The sequence below is a fragment of the Ochotona princeps genome, chromosome 14 (genome assembly GCF_030435755.1).
Source record: "Ochotona princeps isolate mOchPri1 chromosome 14, mOchPri1.hap1, whole genome shotgun sequence".
NCBI classification, from domain to species: Eukaryota; Metazoa; Chordata; class Mammalia; order Lagomorpha; family Ochotonidae; genus Ochotona; species Ochotona princeps.
The window spans coordinates 45504327-45525885 of NC_080845.1; the positions used below are offsets into that span (position 1 = coordinate 45504327).

At 40.5% G+C, this 21559-nt stretch overlaps 1 pseudogene; it reads right to left on the minus strand.

Annotated features, from left to right (window-relative positions):
- Positions 1-6926, minus strand: part of LOC101535019 (non-histone chromosomal protein HMG-17-like) — a 55698-nt pseudogene extending 48772 nt beyond the window's left edge.
- Between the last annotated feature and the right edge of the window lie 14633 nt (positions 6927-21559).

The window sequence follows — 21559 nt, forward strand, 5'->3', positions numbered from 1 at the left end:
ATTGCGTTTTGCCATGATCACACACTTGGTATTGTGCGTCTGGTATTTCACCTCTTGTAACTCCAAATTAAGGGATTAATAAAAGTTTCAGCCAAGAAGGATTAGGAAAATGTCTGCATCTCTGCTTTGTTCTGAGCTTTGGTTTGTCATCCTGGTTCTGAACAGTTCAGATGCTACAAATCCCACATGAATGTGGTTATTTCTTTAAAGCACAATGCAGCCATGCATTACTGCAAAGTATCTCACCAACATTATTAAAAGTTCCTATTTCACTTTGAAAGTACACTGAATCAATCATGTTTCATTTTGTTTCTATTCTTATTTGCAAAGTTGGAGGTAAGATCTAGGACGTAAAATAACTCTAGGAGAAAATATAGTACAGGAATATTTCAAAATTGTGGAATTGAAATTTAAAAATAAATTGATTTTGATAAAAATAGTACTTGTTTATTTATTTTAAAGGCAGACTAATGTTGAAAGCTGGGGAGACCTCCACCAACTGGTTCACTCTCAAATTGCCACATTAACCAGGACTGGACAAGGTCAAAGCTAGGGGTCCGGAACTCCATGTGATCTCCCAGTAGACAGCAAAAATCCAGTTTTCCAGGTACATTAGCAAGAAACTGGATTGGAAGCAGAAGTGAGTCTTAATCCCAGAGACACCAATATGGGATGTAAGGGTGTCAGTAATGACTTAGTCCACCATGCCATAATGCTCAGCTTCAGAATGTTTTTGAAATCCATGTATAGGAGTGATCACCATGTGTTCGTAAAATTGTGTGCTATGAAAAAATTATGCCAAGTTTCAAGTTTTATGCCCTAGACATTTAAAATTTCATTTCCATGAACTTTGTGGTATCTTCATACAAATTACAGAATGTTTTATAGGATATACGTTCTGTAAGATCCTGAAAACTCAACTACCCTTTGTTGGATGAAATTTTATAAGTTTTTATGGGAAATAGTCTCTGGTTAAAAAATTAATATCAGATCATTGCCCATTTACCACAAAAAAAACTAATCTGAGGTTAATTTCTGATATATTTTTCTGTCCCTAAAAGGAGTTTCCTTTTTAAAAATTTTTATTTATTTTAATTTGAAAGACGAAGAGATAGAAAAGATAAGAAGAGATCTCGCAAATGCTGGTAACACTCATGCTAGGCCAAAGCCAGGATCCAGGAACTTAATCTGTGTTTTCCCACATGGGAAGCGGAGACACAAGTACTTGAGCCTCCCCAGGTGCGTGGAGTCAGGACTCAAACCCAGGCATCCTGGGATGTGTCTTAGCTACTGTGTCGATGCCTACTCAAAGGTTTACTTTTTGATCATTTCAGGTCCATTTAAATCAGGCAACACAAGTGGATGGATGCAAGCTGTTTCTGGTATTATTAATGGGTTAAATAATTATAAAGACACTGTCCATTTGTTTACTTAACTCTGTTATAATCAGCCTATTAGTGAACATACATGCTAAGATGCCAAGCTAGTGAGCTAAAGATTCCCCGATTTCCAATTAATGAAACCAGAAAAATTTTTGTTTCTTTGGAATAATAGTTCAGAGGTGGTATGACAGCCCTGAGCTAATCGTGGCTCTCACATCTTCAACTTGTTATTCTCATTCAGTAATAAAATGTGGTTGCCGTAGAATATGGCATCATATAGCGAGGGAGTACCTCACCTTTCCAAAGGCAAGAACTTGAAAGTAGTTACCCTCACTCTTCAAATCATCTCGGATTAGAATGTGGTCTGGTCCCGTGAGAACAGAGGAAGGTAAATGTTCATTTTGTAGCACATCAGTGTGATCAGTTAATATTCTATTACTATGGAAAAAAGGATAGATATTGAGAAATAGCAGTAGTCTGCTACACCGAATATATTAGCATGGAACTTCTTAAACTTCAATGTGTACAAGTCACCTGGTACCTGCTAAAACACAGATTCTGGTTAGGAGGTCTGGAATTTGGAAAAGATTCAGCATTTGCTAACAAGCTTCTAGGATGGTGCCAATGCTGCTAGTCTGTGGACCACACTTTGAGAAGCAAGGAACTAGAAAACTCTCTTGACAGCATGAAACACAGATTTCACTAGACCACTTTAACAACACTGTTAGAAAGTCTGAATAATCAATGAAGTTCTAGGTATCTTGTCTCTCTTGAAAATAGATCTTTATTTAACTTTGTACGAATGTTTAGTTCTTTCACATCAAATGAGTAATCTACATAATCTGCAGTTCAAAATCTCACAGAAATATTAATTGCTACAGTTAGACAGTAGCCTTCACTAATCATAGGCTTTGATTTACTAGATTAGCTGGAATTCTATAAATTATATGAACTTTAGCTTAATCAGTAATCACAACAAAATTAACATCTTGTCTTGGCATCTTTGAACAAGGTGAAGTGGACATGGCAGCTTGAGATATAGAAAAAGCTTTACAGAAAAATCACATATATTTTCTTTGTTGAGATACCATAGAAAAGCATAGGAGTTTCGTGTGCTATGGATAAAAAGCAAGAATATCAAGGCAATAAGCATTTATATTCCAATATAATAGCACATAGTTACTAAAATGATCAAAATTAATCAAACTGATACCCATATACACATGTTGCTGCTTCTAAGAAACATAGGAAATAGAACAGAAATAAACATGCATGCAGCCAATTGATCTTTGATAATGGTATCAAGAATACATAGTGAGGAAAGTATTGGGCTTTCTATGAATGGTTTGGAGAAAAATAAAAATAAAATAAAAATAAAAACAAACAATAAGGATTGCAAAATACCAAAAAGAATCTGAACAGCAGGAGATAGTCAGTAGGGTGAAAACATCAACCAGTGAAATGGGAGAAAATATTTGCAAGGCAAGATTCCGATAGGGGGTAAACCTCCAAAATATATAAGGATTATAAATCTCAGTAATGACAACAATGGTTATTTTTTTATAAAAATTTATTCATTTTATTACAGCCAGATATACACAGAGGAGGAGAGACAGAGAGGAAGATCTTCCGTCCAATGATTCACTCCCCAAGTGAGCCGCAATGGCCGGTGCGCGCCAATCTGAAGCCGGGAACCTGGAACCTCTTCCGGGTCTCCCACACGAGTGCAGTGTCCCAATGCATTGGGCCGTCCTCAACTGCTTTCCCAGGCCACAAGCAGGGAGCTGGATGGGAAGTGGAGCTTCCGGGATTAGAACCGGCGCCCATATGGGATCCTGGTGCGTGCAAGGCGAGGACTTTAGCTGCTAGGCCACGCCGCCGGGCCCGACAACAATGGTTATTAATAACCCAATTGGAAAATGGGTTAAGCTGAACTGGCATTTCCTGAAAATGACACACAAATAGCCAGCAAGCATATATCTCCAAATGCTCAACAGCACAAATCATCAGGGAAATGCAAGTCAAAACCACCAGACAGGTGTCACCTTACACCTGTTGGAATGGCTAGGACCAAAAACAAGGCAGAAAGCATTGATAAGAACCCCAGGAATCTGGATTCTCTGCATAGTGTTAACCAGATTGTAAAATAGAGTAGTGGCAATATAGGATAGCATGGAGCATTCCCCCAAACTCAGCACTACCAATGATCCAACAATTCTATTGCTGAAAGAACCCAAATGTCTAAAAGGTATTTATTTTTTAAAACAACTGAAATCATGACCTCAAAGCAGTTTTTACATTCTAATATTCATCCCAGAACCATTCACAACAGTCAACATCCGGACACAATCTAAATGCCCATCAATAAATGGAAGATGTAATAAAATATGATGCACTGTAATAGAATGTCATAAACATGTAATAGAATATGATGTAATTTATTTTTACTTTTTTAAAAAATATTATTTTCCATGATACAGTTTTCTAGGTATTGGGATCTCACCCCTCCATCCCTCCTTTCTCCCCCTCCATTATCTTCCTTCCACTGTTTTTCCCATATTATTACAATAATTAGTCATTCCACAACAGCCACAAGTTCAACATTCTGCTACTTAAGTGTAGCATAGCATTGTAGGTATAGACAATGGTAGAAACTCTAGTATTGTATTTTCAAGGTATATTTAACAATTATATTGGGACTCCTCCTTTTATTAAGGAATACAGATGCATACTGCAATGCACCTTTGCTACTTGTTATGCTAGTCTCCATTACAGATTTAATCTACAAGAATATATGTATACACATGTATACCTATGTATTTATTTATCATGTATCTTGCATGAAAAACATAGGACATTTGTCCTTTTGGATTGGCTTATTTCACTGATCACAGTGGTCTCCAGTTGGTATTATTTTGTTGCAAATGGTAGAGTTTCATTTTTTAAAGGCTGAGTAGTATTTCATGCAGTAGATGTACCATAGTTTCTTTATCCATTCCTCTTTAAATAGGCATCTGGATTATTTCCATTGTATTCCCTGTCGTGAATTATGTTGTTAGAAGTAAAGGGTTGTAGGTCACTTTCTCATAAACAGATTTCACTTGCTTTGGATATGTTCCTAGGAGTAGGATAGCTGGGTCATACAATAGATCAGTTTTCAGTTGTCTTAGCACTCTCCATACTGACTTTTCCAGTGTTGTGTGTGTCAGTAGATTTCTATAGACAAATCTCATTGGAGTTAGGTGAAACCTCGATGTGATTTGTGTTTTGATTTCCCTAATAGCTAGGGAGCCTAACCATTTTTTATGTCTACTAACTATTTCAATTTGTTCCATTGAAAAATCTTTGCCCATCTCTTCACAGAGTTGTTTGTTTTGCTGTTGTCCAGTTTCTGGAATGCTTAGTAAATATTAGTCCCCATACCTGTTGTATAATGTGCAGATTTTCTCCCATTCTGTTGGTTGCTTTGCTTTGTTGATCATTTTGTTGTTGTTGTACAGAAGCTTCTTAGTTTGAAGAAGTCCCAGCTGTTTATTTTAGCTTTGATTCTCTGTGCTTTTGGTAACTTTTCTAAGATGTCTTTACCAACGCCTGTATTTTGTAGAATGTTTCCTGTGTTTTCCTGTAATAGGAAACATTTACGTTTGTTTTTTGCATAAGGTGTCAGGTGGGGTTGCTGATGAGACTAATCTTTTTCCCAGCATTATTTTCAGTTCTCTTGCCAAAGATTAATTGATTGTACACATCTAGGCTTCCTTATGGAGTTTCTATTCTGTTCCATTGATATTCTCTGTTTCTGTACCAGTACCAAAATGCTTTGATGACCACTGCTTTGTAGTATGCCTTGAGGTCTGGAATTGTTATTCCTCCAGCTTTATTATTCAGGATAGCTCTGGCTATTCATGCTGGCAGATGAAGTTTTGTATCATCTTTTCCAGTTCTGAGAAACATGTTTTTGGGATTTTGATAGGAATTCTATTGAATCTACTGATCCAGAAATATGGTGAATTTCTCGATCTTTTAATGTCTTCTATTTCTTTTTTTTCCTTTTTAAAAAATTTATTACTATTATCACTTTATGATACAGTTCCATAGGCTCCTGGGATTTCCCATATCCCCTCCCCAATTTCCCTCCCAACACCTAGTTCCTTTCTATCAATACTAAAATATAGTTCTTCATACACAGTCATATGTCCATCATTGTGGGCATGGACCTTTGGATTTCAGAGGTGTCATTCTTTTTCTCTGTAGCCCATCTTTAAGTAACATTTCTATAGGCGAAATCTTTGAGTTTTGTTTACTTTGGAAGTATTTTAATTCATTTTCAGAGACACAGGAACAATTTGCTGAGTATGTTATTCTGGGCTGACATTTTTATCTAGAATATATCATTCTATATTCTTTTGGTCTAGAAGGTTTCCTCTGAGAGGTCAGCTCTACGTTAATTGACTTTTTTTTTAAAGATTTATTTATTTTTATTACAAAGTCAGATACACAGAGAGGAGGAGAGACAGAGAGGAAGATCTACCGTCCGATGATTCACTCCCCAAGTGAGCCGCAATGGGCTGGTGCGCGCCAATCTGATGCCGGGAACCTGGAACAGGTCTCCCACACGGGTGCAGGGTCCCAAAGCTTTGGGCCGGCCTTGACTGCTTTCCCAGGCCACAAGCAGGGAGCTGGGTGGGAAGTGGAGCTGCCGGGATTAGAACTGGCGCCCATATGGGATCCCGGTGCGTGTAAGGCGAGGACTTTAGCTGCTAGGCCACGCCGCCGGGCCCTGTTAATTGATTTTTTAAATGTTCATATATAAATATGCCTTCTTATTCAACAAAAGAGAGCTTGGTTATCATGTGTCATGGCATTGGATTAGTTTTGGTTGACTCTATGGCCTTCTAATATTTTGGGGTTCTGTGCCCCTTGTTTTCCAATTTTTTTCTCCATGTTAGGGGAGTTCTCAATTGTTACTTCATAGAATACATCTTTCAACTCAGCTTCTCTTTCCACACCTTGAGGAACTCTCATAACTCTTATGTTAGGTCTTTTGATTTTGTTAGTAATTTCTTGGATACTTTTCTTAGCTTTACTCTGTTCTTTTAGTTTTCTGTTTCAGCATTATTGCAAAAGATGTCTTCCACTTGGAATTCTTTCTGCTGCCTCACTCATTCTTTTCACTGGATTTTTAATTTGCTGTGCTGTTTTCTTCATTTCCAATAATTCCGTTTGATTTTATTTCAATGTTGCTAATTGCTTCATAACATATTCCTTAAATTCCTTGAACTCCCGTAACTGTGTCTTGGTGTTTTTAAGGAGCTTTCTAATGCTTCTTTTAAGAAGCTTAATACTGATTTAAATTTTTTTTTCTGGTAGTTCCTCAATATCTTTCTCAGCTAACTCTGATGTTGATACGGTCTTTTACTCCTTTGTGGGGGAGGCTTTGGTCACCTCATTCACGGTACCTGTGCCTCTTCTTTTGTTCTTGGCCATTTCAACTGCAACTGGCAGATTTTTCTCCTCAGGACAGATTTTTAAGGCATTGTTGTCCATAGGTCTAAAGGTTGTCTTTACTGATTCCATTCAGTGCCTGGTTCTCACACAGTTTGTTCCATGAGCTTGCATACACGACTCCCAGGCCACCCTTCTACCACAGCCTCTTCAGCCACAACTCCCATGTGGCCACTCTCTGCCCTCTGTGATCCTGTGTTCTGGCTGCATGGTTGTCTGCTCAGTCCTTCTCCTGCTCCTGGTTCCAGCAGTACCCACCATTATGGAAACACCAACTGTGACTTTAAGCTAGATCACAGGGCTATCAGTGGCATCTGTTGTACAGAACTTATATTTTCTTTCCACTTTTTGCCAGGACCTGATGGCAGTAGGTCTGGGAGCAACCTGTACCTATTTTAAACAGAACCCATGGGATACCAAGTTGGTATTATTTTCCTGTGGGGCCAGTGCAATGTGTTAAGCTGGAAGTGAGTTCTTCCCTGGCTAGGCACAAAAACAGGTAACTGTTATCACCCCCAGAGTCTTTTCCATAGAACTCAAAATATCATCTGATGTTGCACTGGTGTGGCGTTGGTGTGAATCCGGGCTGTGAAATCTACTGTATTCTCACACGTGTCCACAAGGGCTCCTTCACTCTGCTTCTGCTCATGATCAGATGTAAAACATTATCAGGACCTGCAGTTCTTTGGCTGGATTCACCTCCTGAGTTCCCATGATCCCTTTCTACCTGACTATTGGTGGAGTACCTGTTCCCTGCAGTTCTCCTCTCTGCTGCTTCCCCGCTTGCTGTGCTGCATCCATGGATCTCTGGATGTCTCTCTGCGGTCAGCCTGTCCTCTGCTATTTCCAGGCATCCCGTCCTCTCTGCTTTTCCTTGGCTAATCCTCCTATTCTGCCATCTTTCTCCCCTCATGTAGTCTTTTGAAAGAAGAAAGGAAATTCCACGATATGCAGCAACTTAGATAGACTTTGTGGACCTTATTCCAAGGAAAGTAAGCTAGACATGACAAGTACTGCATGAATGCCCACAATAAGACCATGAGGTATCGAACATGGTGGACTTCATAGACTCAACAAGCAGAATAGTGAGAACAGGGATTGAGAGGGTAGCAAAATGGAGGATTGTTAATGAACAGATGTTAAAGTTTAAATTAAGTTACATGAAAAAGTTTTAGAGATTTGCCTACAAACTTCATATCTATAATCAACAGTAAAATTTGTCTAAGTTAACACTTAAATTTAAGAGGAAAAACCTCCTGTTTGATACGCTTACCACAATAAAATATAATTTAATAATTTTGTGTGTTTAAAACTCTAAGAAACACACAATTTTAACTGCAGTTAATTCCAAGTTTTTTTAAAGCTAACTTCAGAACATAGATAAGATAAAGAATACCAAGTTATAGGGGGAAAAAACTAATGCACAAAGAAAATAAATGCTGTCCATGCTTTGTATAGCAAGTAAGGCCTTGCTCTTACATTTCTAGGTGTAAGATAGCTTTTCCACTTAAACCATAGTCCCTGTACTTGACTCAGTCCCAGCATCCAAATTCCTCCTACACTCGCTTCAGCCTCTGGAGAACTCCTGTCCATACAGGGCCTCTTTTTTTTGTTGTTTTCTAGTTGCTTCTTCTTGTGCCCTTTAAGAAGGAAGAATATAAACCAGCATGGTTATCTGCAGCTGCTTCTAATTAACCCCTTCAGTTGGCCTCCACAGGAATGACTCAAATGTGACAAGGCAAACTGATGGTTTCTAAGGAGTCATACATTTTGACCACATACCAACATGTTTGATCAGGTTAACCTCCCTTACCCCAATGGGGCAAGATGAAACTGCTGCCTTGTCCTACGTGTGCTATTCACCTCAGGTGACTAACCCAGACGGAATGTCTCTTCACTGTGAAAGAAAGTCTCATGATATGAGTGCAGCCTTTCGAGAGATCCTTTCTCTCTTTTCAGTGGAAATTGTCAAGAACTGGGTAACAGCTGACTGTGCCCCTCAGGACCACTGTGGCACAGGACCTCTTAGAGCTGTATTGTGAAGCTAAAACACAATGTGCATGGGTGGTGAGTGGCTAAAACCAAGGTAGCAATCAAAGGATCAGTTGAACACAGGAATTAAACTACACAAGCCATAATATGGGGCCAGGAATGCAGGAAAGGGATAGAATCCGCATGAAGGGAACCTGGAGTTCCAGAAGACAGATCATAGACAAAGGTGAACTTTGCCACAGCTCCCTCATTCAAGGAGAGAGGTATACTTTTCAAGTATATATCTTTCCAAACATAAAGAGTATTGGAGGATTTCTGGAAAGAGCATAGGGCAGATGGGATCAAAATTGCCTGGTCCTTTGAAGGCAAAAAGCAAGGTCAATAGCAAGCAGGTCATAGCAATTATTCTGTTTGCATTGATGGGTTTGTTCCAATTATTGCTTTTCTCCCCAGGCCAGGGTCCAGGAATTGCTTATTTGTTCACTGTACAAACACCTATTGAGTAGAACTGAAGTAGTACAGACACGAATTGAACGTATTTTCTGTCCCCAAAGACGGAATTTTTGTTGGGCTTGATACAAGACTACATGTAGTACAAGGCAAAAATATGTTTCAAACTTTCAGTTGGGCACAGGAAGCCACAGGTGAATAAGGCAAGGAATCCATCACAAGGGATTTATGACATAATCAGACGAGACATGAATACTAACAAATTGTGAAGAAACAAATGAACTGTGAAAGGAGTTTGTGCAGAGTCAAAAGGGCAGAGGGGAAAGGGTTCAATTTCTCTAGGAAAGGAGGCAGAGTAGAAAGATAGCTTTAAAGAATGAGTAAGGAAACTATATTGAAGGATGATAGCAACTGTTAACCTGACAGTAACAAGCAAAGAATTCAAGAAAAAGGTCATAAGAACATTGTCATGAAATATTTCAATTTGTTTGTAGTTCTGTCAGGCTGCAGGTTGAGGCCTTAGGGATGAATGAGGATACAGGATAAGGCAAAAGAGGTAGATAGGGATGCAAATATAGTAATGTTAGGAGGAGCTGGAGGCAAAGCCAATGTGTACCAATTCCCACTTCCAACTCTGTCACTGAATCTTTGAGAAAAGCATTGCATGTGAAGTTATGCTACAATATATTAGAGGCCAATTTTCCACAAAGGACACCGATGGCTAGTGTCAACTCTGGCATTACTTTCCTTATACTAGATGTCTCAACAAAAAGAGTTTTGACTTTTTCATGAGAGTTCTAATAAGTTCCATGTAGGAATATGATTTGCTCTCCTGGTTGCACAGGACAGTCCTTAAAGCAATCATGTGCCCAAGGGGATGTGCTCCAACTGGCTAGGGCTGCCCATGTGCTTGAAGCTGACAAAATGAAGGAGAAGGAATGGATGGATTTTCAGTGTCAACTTGGTTGAGCAATGTTGGAGGCCAGAATGATTTGAGCCTTTTTTTGGCATGGGTGGTGGGGATGGGGCATCTATATGCAGAGAAAAACAGCTTAAACAGCTTGAAAGTCATGGATATGGGGAGCAGGAGATCTATGTAAGAGAAAATAGAAGAAAGGGAAGACTCTCAAGACAACTCTACTGCTTTGCACTTTCTGTTTCTTGTTTGAAAGGGGAGGTGCTTTGTATGAATAGCAAAGTGCAGTAGAGATAGCATACATGCAGCAAATACAAAATCAAAGGATTTTGCACAGCTCACCTCTTCATCTTATATTTCACCCTCACTGCAAATTAAAGTAAGTCACAGAACACATTCCTCTGTGGAAACCACTTACACTTTATACTATACACTTACACTTTCTATTTATAGGGAGGGTAAATCCTTTCAAACATACAACTGTCAAAAGTTAATAAAGAATGTGCATAATGAAAAAGAGAGTTCACATGTTTCAAACATGTTTCATATGGAAATAAACTTTTTTTAGATTTATGCATTTATTTGAAACTCAGAGAAAGAGATAGTCAATGAGTGATAGAAATCGATCTTCCATCTACTGGTTCACTCCCATAATGGCTGTAATGGCTAGAGCTGGGTCACAAAAAAATAAAAAACCTGGAGCTTCTTCCAGGTCTCCCAGGCTATGCAGGGGCCCAAGGACTTGAGCTGTTCTTCATTGCTTTTCCAGGTGCATTACGAAGGAGCTGAATTGGAAGTGGTGTAGCTTGGACTTAAACTGGAATTCATATGGGATGATGGTGCTACAGGTGGTATTTTTATCAGCTATACCACAGAACCTGCCCTGGAAATAAATATATCTTTTAATTCCACTTTTCCTTAAATTCTTTCATGTTCCCTTGTATTAGGTGTTACAAAATGAACGTCTTTATCTTCTATGAAAATAAAGTACAACATACATAATGAATGCAAGAATATTGTGTCATCAATGACAAAGCTAGAAGAGAGGTGCCTTCATCAGATTTACTTTCATTTTCAGGGAAGAAGCTACAAGACTTGACAATGATGACACAGCTAAGCTCGGGCAGAACTGCTACTCAGAACTGAGTTGGCCTCCTTTCTCTATGTTTCATGATCTCATTCTAAGTTAGCCCAGCCAGAGGTCATTCTGATATGAGCCTTAATGAAAAGTATTCACATCCCAGCAGTCAGGTGTGGTTACACTAGGGTTAATTGTGGACACCTATGATCACTGCTAGTAATATTTGGTTTTAAAAAGGAGGCCTGGGCCCGGCAGCGTGGCCTAACAGCTAAAGTCCTTGCTTTGAATGTGCCAGGATCCCATATGGGCGCCGGTTCTAATCCTGGCAGCTCCACTTCCCATCCAGCTCCCTGCCTGTGGCCTGGGAAGGCAGTCAAGGACCCTGCACCCGCTTGGGAGACCTGGAAGAGGTTCCAGGTTCCTGGCTTCAGGTCTGCGCAGCACCAGCCCATTGCGGTCACCTGGGGAGTGAATCATTGGACGGAAGATCTTCCTCTCTGTCTCTCCTCCTCTGTGTATATCTGACTTTGTAATAAAAATAAATAAAATCTTAAAAAGGAGGCCAATCCAGGATTTTTGAGCCAACTAAAGCAAATGTATGCTTGATTTTGTTACAGTTGGTTGCTATTTCATGGGCTTTCTTCCATTCATCCAAGACTCCAAAAACCAACTTTGCCTGCAGGTTTAAACTGCAGCAGCCGGGAGGCTGCTGGGGGCTGCAGGAGGGAGCGTCTTGCTCAGATCTTGATCCTAGCCACCATGTGCTCATGGTGAGCTGGGCCTGGGTGGCCAGTGTGCCATTTGGTGCCAGGCTGTGCCTGCTGGCCGCCCGGCCGGGGAGCTCTGGGGTATTGGTTGTCTGAATCGCTGCTTAGGTAGCTCCAGGCTGACCCCACTGTTTCAGGGATCTGAGTCAATCCCAAAGATTCCCAATGCCAGTAACTCTTCCTTTGAAGAACTTCTGATCACTTAACAATGCTGAGCTGTGAAACTGGTAATGGAACGTAATGTACTGGGCAGGACTGAGCAAACCTTAGCCTACAAGCAAAACTAGAAACCAGCATGGAGCACAGGTCATACCGAGCTAGGCTCTTGTACCTACTGGTCCTCAGAGCAACCACGGGCAGTTGCGTGATTTACAGCTAGGAACAGGCCCAATTGTGGAGGTAAGGGGACACCTTAACTGGGTTGAGGTTCCCACCAAGGGGCATGTGTGCTGGAATGGGGGCTGCGTTCTATCTAGGAAACAGTTGTAGTCACCCAAGGCACTAGTGTGGGCTGGGATTGGATGCACCAGGCCAGTTCAGACCCCAACACCATCTGGTGTCATGGAGAACGAGGGTAGATGTGGAATTGACTAGGCTGGGTCTCAACCCCCTACTAAGCCATGTGTGAGCTGTATGTGGGTATGGACGAGCCATGGCTGGGCTGAAACATCCAACAACAAGAACCAGAATGGGGTTAAAGCCAGCCAGGAAAAGCCACTGTTCCTGCTAGGACAGGAGATGAACTGAATAGGGCTGGCTCAAGGACCCCCTGGTATGCACAAAATCTGGCATTGGGAGAGGTTCTGATGGAGGAGCCTGGACAACTTCTCTGGCAGGACACAGTCCCTGCAGGTAAGCGCAAGAAGCATGATAGGAAACAGCCCAGAATAGGCCATGGAAAGTTTCCCACTGGCAAACCAGGGGCAAACCAGGCTGAATCAGTTCATGTCATCCACTGGCAAATCCAATCACCAGAACAGAGTGTGGGTTGAGCCGGGTTTGGTCGCGACAAAACCAGTACACATTATGGAATGCCAGGGCGTGGTTGCCTGTACTGGATTTGAATGCAGCACCCAACCAGCACACGTGAGATCCAGGATGGGAGGAGCAGAGCTGGCGAGGGGATTAAGGGGCTGGTCCCCTCGCCGGACAGCTACTCCCACTGGATAGCATGGGCTGGGATGGGGACAGACTGACTAAGCAAGGCTGCAACACCTGTGCGCTGCATGTGGACTAGATCAGGGAAAAGCCAGGCTGGGCTGATTATTCCTGCTGGTGCAAGCATAAATTAGAGTGGGTGAGGGTTGTTAGGGCTTAGCCACAGCATCAGCTTGCAGAAGCTGGCACTGGGGACTAATTCTGTCAAGTCAAATCACAGAACCACCCGAAGAGTGCATAAACCGGGACTGAGAGAGACCTGGGAGGGAAAAAGTGGGTCACTACTCTTGGGTCACTACTCCCGCGGGGGGGGGGCATGAAAACTAGGACGGGGGCTGGGGTGGCTAGACAGAGAGGCACTCAATAACATCCATGAGGGCTGGATGGTTGAGTTGGTTAGATGGAACTAATACCCACTGACAAGTACAAGAGCCAAATGGGATGGGGGACAGACTGGTCTACTGCTACACATACTGGCAAACCAGGGTAGGGGGTGGGCCTGGTGGGGGTTATTGTGGGTTGCTCTGACTAGGCTGCAGCTCCCACTGGTTGATATAAGGGCCGAGTATGTGCTGGGCAGAACCAGACTGGACTGCAACACCCATTGGTTCCAGTGCAACTCGGGACTGAAAACAGAACCAACCCATCAATTGAAACCACCAGCTGATCGGGGTGATAGACTGTGCTGGGCCCTGTGCTTGCTAGAACATACAAGAATCTAGTCTGGGAATACCTCAAAGTTTCTTTGGAGATCTCCCCAATCGAACTGCTGGACTCAGAACTCTAACCAAGAAAAGACAGAGGACAGAACAGGTCAATCAACCATCTCAGTTATATGTTTGCAGCGAAATACGGGGCAAACGGAGACTTTATGATGGACCATATCAATCAGTGGACGACCTCATCGAGCGAAACTGCCAGCAATTCATAACTGGAGAACTATTAAAACCACTTGAGCAATTATCTCAGAGCATGCCCCACATCCGGGACTTGGGGTGGGCGGGAAACCGGGTGGGGCTTCTCCCTCAATATCCCCCTTTACCTCGGATACATGATGGAAACAATATGGACATAATAGTATTACCCACTTCCCTATACCCCCTGAACCTTTTTTTTTTAACCGTAATTAACTATGTAAACATTGTCAACCACAATACAATAAAATAAATTAAAAAAAAAAAGACAACCAGTAGGATTTAATCAGTAGATGAAGGAACAGTAATTGCTATGGATAACCAGGGACCTTTCTTGAAAGACCTAAGGTCTAAGCAGAAAACTGTCAGTGCCATATAAACACGGCAGGCAGAAATCCCACTAGGTAATGAAGACTGAATTAACACAGAAGAATATTTTTATTCAGCCCATTAAAATAGGCAATTAAAAATAATGCAGTTGGGCCCGGCGGCGTGGCCTAGCGGCTAAAGTCCTCGCCTTGAAAGCCCCGGGATCCCATATGGGCGCCGGTTCTAATCCCGGCAGCTCCACTTCCCATCCAGCTCCCTGCTTGTGGCCTGGGAAAGCAGTTGAGGACGGCCCAAAGCTTTGGGACACTGCACCCGCGTGGGAGACCCGGAAGAGGTTCCTGGTTCCCGGCTTCAGATCGGCGCGCACCGGCCCGTTGCGGCTCACTTGGGGAGTGAAACATCGGATGGAAGATCTTCCTCTCTGTCTCTCCTCCTCTCTGTATATCCGGCTTTCCAATAATAATAAAATCTTTAAAAAAAAAAAAAAAAAAAAAAAATAATGCAGTTGACTCTGTAGGGAATCCCTGAGCAGCTCATGTAGCATGGGTGTGCTTGTGTGGCACCTTTCAGATCAGTTCTTCTGAGGTTTGTAAATATAATTTAAAAAATTGTATTCCTTTGAGAGATACAGACACAGAAAGAGTGGGGAAGCAGTCTTCATTCTACTTGCTCAGTCCTTAGGGAGTTGAAGCTAGATGCTCAAGACCCAACTTGGGTCCTGCATGAGTGTCAGAGACCTGGTACTTGAGCCATCACCCCTGCCTCTCAGGGTTTGCATTAGCAAGAAGCTGGAGTAGGTATGGAATTCAGCCACCCTGATGCAGGATGCAGGCTTCTTAATCACAGGGCGAGATGCCCACGTGTCTTCTGTTGCTGTCACAGCATGTTCACAGCACCGCTAAATACATCAGACTCGAGGACCATGTTATATGACAGCAGGAAAAGAAGTCTGGCAGGAAAATGACACATCTAAGAGATGAGTTAAAGTGAAGTGCCCAGGAGCAGGTACTTGGTGCAGCGGGTGCTTGGGACACCCACATGCTGTATCAGAGTACCTGGGAATCCGGGCTCCACTCCCAATTCAAGCTTCCCTCTAATGCATATCATGGGAGGCAGTTAGGATGGCTCAAGTGGCTGAGTCCCTCCCACTAAAGCAGAAGACTGTGATTGAGTCCTAGGCTTCTGGTTTCCATCAGGACCACACCTGGCCCAGTCCTAGCTATTGAAGACATTTGGGGAATGAAGCAACAAATGGTGGGTCTTTTTCTTTCTCCCTCTCTCATTCTCACACATTCCTTTCAGACAAATAAAAATAAATATCAAAAATTATTTTGACCAAAGGTCAAACAAGGAAGCAATGAATAGCAAAATTATATTATTTGGAATAATTAAAATTGAACTTCTCTAAGTCCACTGTGATAGGTTCATTTTAATTGCCAAAGCCTTGGTCCTCTATGTGACATGATCAGAACCTGCTCTTTCAAGTCTGCTCACTTGACTTCTATTTGTGAACAGTGGTGAAACAGTTTCTCACATTTTTAAACATGCATAGTGCTATGCTCCCTTTAGGAGCTCAATAAATAAAAGATTAATCAATAATTACATATAAAACATGGAACTTGCTATCAACAGATCATATACATATGTGTGTATATATATGTCATGTGAAGACATATTCTGAAAAAATATGTATAATATCTTCAGAAATATTCTCTCAAAATTCAGATTCTATTTCACAGTTATGGGAAATCTTCCATTGTCACACAGACATGCTATAACAAGCCAGAGAGTGCAAATTACTAAAGACCATGTTAGTAAGAAAATCACAACAGCTGGTATTATTGAGAACATTAAGAACGCTTATTAGAGAAATAATACCCACATCAACTTTGTTGAGCATGAAACCAAATCCCACTAGGGCAGTTCCATTCCTTCTACTTTACACCATCCAGAAATGAATGAATCTGAAATTTTTGCAAATGATGTATGGTTTCCCTTATATCTGGAAAGGGACTATGAATGAATACAAGGATGAGCCCAAGAGACCATCTGGATACATGTGAACATGACAGATGAAAGACAATTAAGACAACAAACACTTTCACCATGCTGAAGCCTTGACCTTATGCACACCACTGAAGGAAACCAGATATAGCTCATTTTCTGTGAAATGGCTATTTTCCATAATTCAGCAAATCATACCTAAACAATGCACAAACTACAAGGCTGTGTAGCCAGCCTATGTGACACCTCTGTATTGAGAATTGCCCCTTCTATTATTATCCACAAGCAACTATGGGGTACCAGGTGCTCACAACTGCAGCAGGGGTGGACACGTGGTCCAAACTAGAAAAATCTAATTCTGTTCCTATAAACCTGAAAATACGAGTGAGGTCTTGGTGTAAGAACACCTCAGACAAAGTGAGGTGCAGTAAACTGAGGACCCTCTTCTACCATATACCCAAAGAAGCAGGTTCAGCTGGCCTCAGCTGTGCAGGGCAAAGTGGAACTCAGGCATGTAGAGCATCATGCCTGTCTGAGTCTTCAGTCAGTCCCTGGGAAGGACAGCTCTTTGGGGGTTTATTAAGGTTCTTTGAAAGATCACTGCATCATTGTTTCCTTCATATATCTGAGGTAAAAGGGGATTTTAAGGGAGAAGCCCAACCCAAAGTCCCACCTAACCCAGGTCCCTAATGTGGGGCATGCTCTGAGGGTCTTGCTCAAGTGGTTTTGATAGTTCAACAATTACGAACTGCTGCCAATATCACCACTCCAAGCACGATGAGGTCGTTGAAGAATCCACTGATTGACATAGTCCTTCATAGAGTCTCCGTTTGCCCACTATTTCACTGCCAACATATAGCTGAGGTGGTTGAATGACTTGTTCTGTCCTCTGTCCTTTCATGGTCAGGGCTCTGAGTCTGGCAGTTCGATTGAGGAGATCCCCAAAGAAGCTTTGTCTGAGGTGTTCCCAGACCAGATTCTTGTATGTACTAGCAAGCACAGGGCCCAGTACAGTCCATCGCCCCAATTAGCTGGTGGTTGCAATTGCTGGGTAGGTTCTGTTTCCAGCCCTGTCTTCCACTGGAATCAATGTGTGCTGCTGCCCAGCACACACTTGGCTCTCACATAAACCAGTGGGAGCTGCAGCCTAGTTGGAACGACCCACAATAACCCCTACCAGGCCCACCCTCTGCCCTGGTTCCCGTGCTTGAGAGTATGTGCAGCAGGCTAGTCCAGTCTGTCCCACATTCGAAATATGAATTTTTTTATGCTTAGTATTAGAACTGAGGAACAAAGGAGTCAAACAGGAGGAAATCTTACCTGTTTAGTAAATTCCATTGAAATTTGGGAGATTTTAAATGGAGAAGGGAGACAAAGAGAGAGAAATGGCATGGGAGAACCCAGGAAACAGCCACAAGAAAAAAAGATAAATCCAGAATTTAACCTTTTCTACCACTTAGACTGGCAATGTTTTGTATATAATTCATACAATATCTTGCTCTAAGTTGAATGTGAATTCTCTCACAAGAGAATTGTAGATAATGTCACTGCGAGTATTAAATCAACCAGCAAGAGGTGGGAAGGTGGTGACACTAAAGATAGGATCAGATAGAAACTCAGTGAACTCTTAAATAAAGAAACAAGTGAGCCCAGCAGGGCAATAAACAACACCAGAGTAAAAGGCCATAAAAGAGAAGAAGGAAAATAAGTTATTCAAATGTAATGAAGCAAGACTTAGAATGACTAGTGCATGAAATACCATTTTAAGTAATATAAGCTACTACAACCAGAATGATTAAAGAAAATATTTAACTGGTTGTCTAAGCCATCACAAGAATCCACCTGTATGGAATATGTCTTAGAATATTATGAGTTGTTTTTCCTAGCAGTAAAACAAAGGCCAGAGAAGCAAAACATTGACCTGGATCTGGCTGGTTTAAAATGAACTTGTGCTTAAGTGGAGAGTGGGTGACAAGCTCCAGGACCCGTCACGAAGAATGAGTCTCCCTTTGTCAAAAGAGTTCATTGAGAGGAGAATGAGTTCTAAAGCTAACAGACAAAACACATAACCCAGATTTGCTGTTCTCTGCAATGAAAGTCCACATTTTATGTGTACTTTAATGTCTCAATACATCAGCAAATTCTTAGTGTACAATTAAGGATAAAATTAAACAGCAGGTGCATACATTTCCCCACACTGAAAAAGAATTGAAGATACTTGTTTTAATAAAAATATAAAATTCTTATATATGGCAACCACAGTATGGAAAAGAACCATGTATTTTATTAATATCCATAATGATTAAAGTCATAAATCTTTCCTCACTTTTTGCTAATACCAATAGTAAAACAATAGGGGCTACCTGTTGGCCATATTTGCATTTTACATACCAGAGAGAACCTTCCTGCACTTCCTTCCAAAGAAAGCTAATCTATAAATTAAAACACTAAAGTGTAAAACTGTTTGGCAAGCATGGGCTGTTGTTACTCACTGAACTCTGAAATATGCCGGGCCTAGAGAACATAAGGTTCATTGTGGCTAGAATCTATCAGGAATCAATATAGTGAATCTACACATTTTAATTACTATAAGTCAAAAATGCACTATTTTTTTAAATGTACAGGTACTGGTAATAATTATCTGGTTGACTAGTGAATGTTGCATTTCAAGGACTAGAAGAATCAGTCATTAGGAAAATTCAATTAAACACACATTTTTAGAAATCCTGCTGTGAACAAAGCTATGCACTACTAATGGAAGCATGAATTTGCATTCTTTCCCCAGTCTCTCAGGAAAGTAATCTAACAATATGCATAAAGAGTCTTTCAAATGTCTGTATCTTTGACAGAATGATTCCACTTCCAGATGCATAAACTATAGAAATAATCAGAGAGCCTCACAGGTCATTTCTACTATTTAAAATATTAGTGCCAATTCCACTTAAAGGCTACAAAATAGTCAGAAGAAAAAGCAATACCTCTCTACTTTCTTGTATGAGGTCAATATAATTTTAATACCAAAATCAGAGAAAAAAATATATAGAATAATGAAAACTCATCCTTAAGAAGAGCATCCATAACAAAACACTAAGAAACTTAGTCCAGCAATATCTAAAAAAGATTCTGTATGATGAACAGGTAGGATTTATGCCAGGAATGCAAGGCTGGTTTAATGTTTGAAAGTAATGTAATAAATCAACAAAGTGAAAAACAAACCGACATAAAGCATCTTTTAGATGACACACACACCCACAAAGAAATACACCAGCATCCTTTTGCAACAGAAACACTTGATAAAGTGAGAGAATTTACTCAACTTGATAAATGGCATCTATGAAAAATGACAATTTACATTATTACACTTGAGGCCAAAAGACTTGGTGCTTATAATGCTAACATCAAGAATAAGACTATTGTGTCCAATTTTTCAACTTCTGTGAACTATTATAATGGAGGTTCTAGCCAGTTCCAAGACAATAAAATAAAAAGCATGGAGATAGGAATCAAAAGTAAAACTGTTGCCAGCATTGTGGCATAGTGTGATAAGCAAGGATGGTTACATACCAGGATGTCATATGGATGCTGGTTTAAGTCCCCAGATGCACCACACTTGAAACAGGTTCCTGTTATTGTCCCTAGGGAAACAGAAAAAGATTATCCAAATGCTTGGGCTTCTGCCACCCTGGTAGAAAAACCAGAAGCTCCTGACTTGGCACAGCTCTGGCCTTTGCATACACATAGGGAGCGAACCAACAGATCTTTCATTCTCTCTCACAAGGTAGCTAAACTTTTCAAATAAATAAATACATCAATGCTAAAAATTAAAATAATCTCTACTTGTAGTTGACATTATTTTATATGTAGAAAATACAAAGAAATGCATTTAAAATTATTATAACACAATTCAGAAAGTGTGTTGTAGGTAATACCAATGCATACAAACTAATTTTGTTATTGGTATACTTGCAATGAACTGCCCCAAAGTAAAGTTTTAAAAAAATCCATTTCTATTAGCACCAAAAAGAACAATGTTTATACTTAAAATAAATTCAATCAAAATATTGTAAATATTATACTCTGAACATGACAAGCTATTTTTGAAAGAAAATAAAGGTGACCTAATCAAGGAGAAAAGCACATATTCACAGATTAGAAAACATTATTATTAAGATAACAATATTCCCTCAAAGTGATATGCAGATTTGAGATAATGCCTATCAGAATAATTGCAGGCTTCTGTGATACACTGATCCTTAAGTTTATAAGGAAATGCAAGAGACCCACACTGAAAACAATCTTGAAAAAGAAAAAAAAAATCAAACACTTTGGTTTTAAGATGTACTACAATAAAATAATAATGAAGACAATGAGGTATTGGCATAAGGATGCACAGATAACTCAACAGAACATTGATAAAGCAGAAATAAATCCACTCATTTATGGTCAGTTGATTAGGGGCAATGATGTGAAGACAGCCCAATAGGGAAAGAAGTGTCTATTTAACAAATGGTACTGTGAAGAGTGGTTACTCATAAACCAAACAATAAATGTGGCCTCATATCCCTTTCCAAATACCACCTGCAAAAGTGAACTCAGAGAGTATTAATGTCCTAAAAATAAGACACAAACCAGTAAAAATTCTTAGAAGTACTTCAGGGGACACCATTAAAACGTGTAGTGCATGGAATGGGAGAGCATTTACAATCATTGTACTGATATGGAAATTGCTTGTATAATCTGTGAACTTCCAGTACTTAATAATAAAAAAGGATTTGTAAAATTTAAATTAGGAAAAGTATTATCTAAACAGATATTTCCTGAAAGGTGATGTAAAAATGGCCAAGGGATCGTCATAAAAGAAACAAACTGGTCTATCTGCACGTGTACTACAGCAATATTTACCCGTTACCGAGAGAGAGAGAGAGAGAGAGAGAAACATTTACACCTGTTGGTACAATCTCTAAATGCCAGCAATGGACATAAGGTCTATAACAGGAGCTGGGAACTCAGCTGAGATTTCCCATATAGGAAATAGTTGGCAGTAAGCCAACTATTTGCACCAC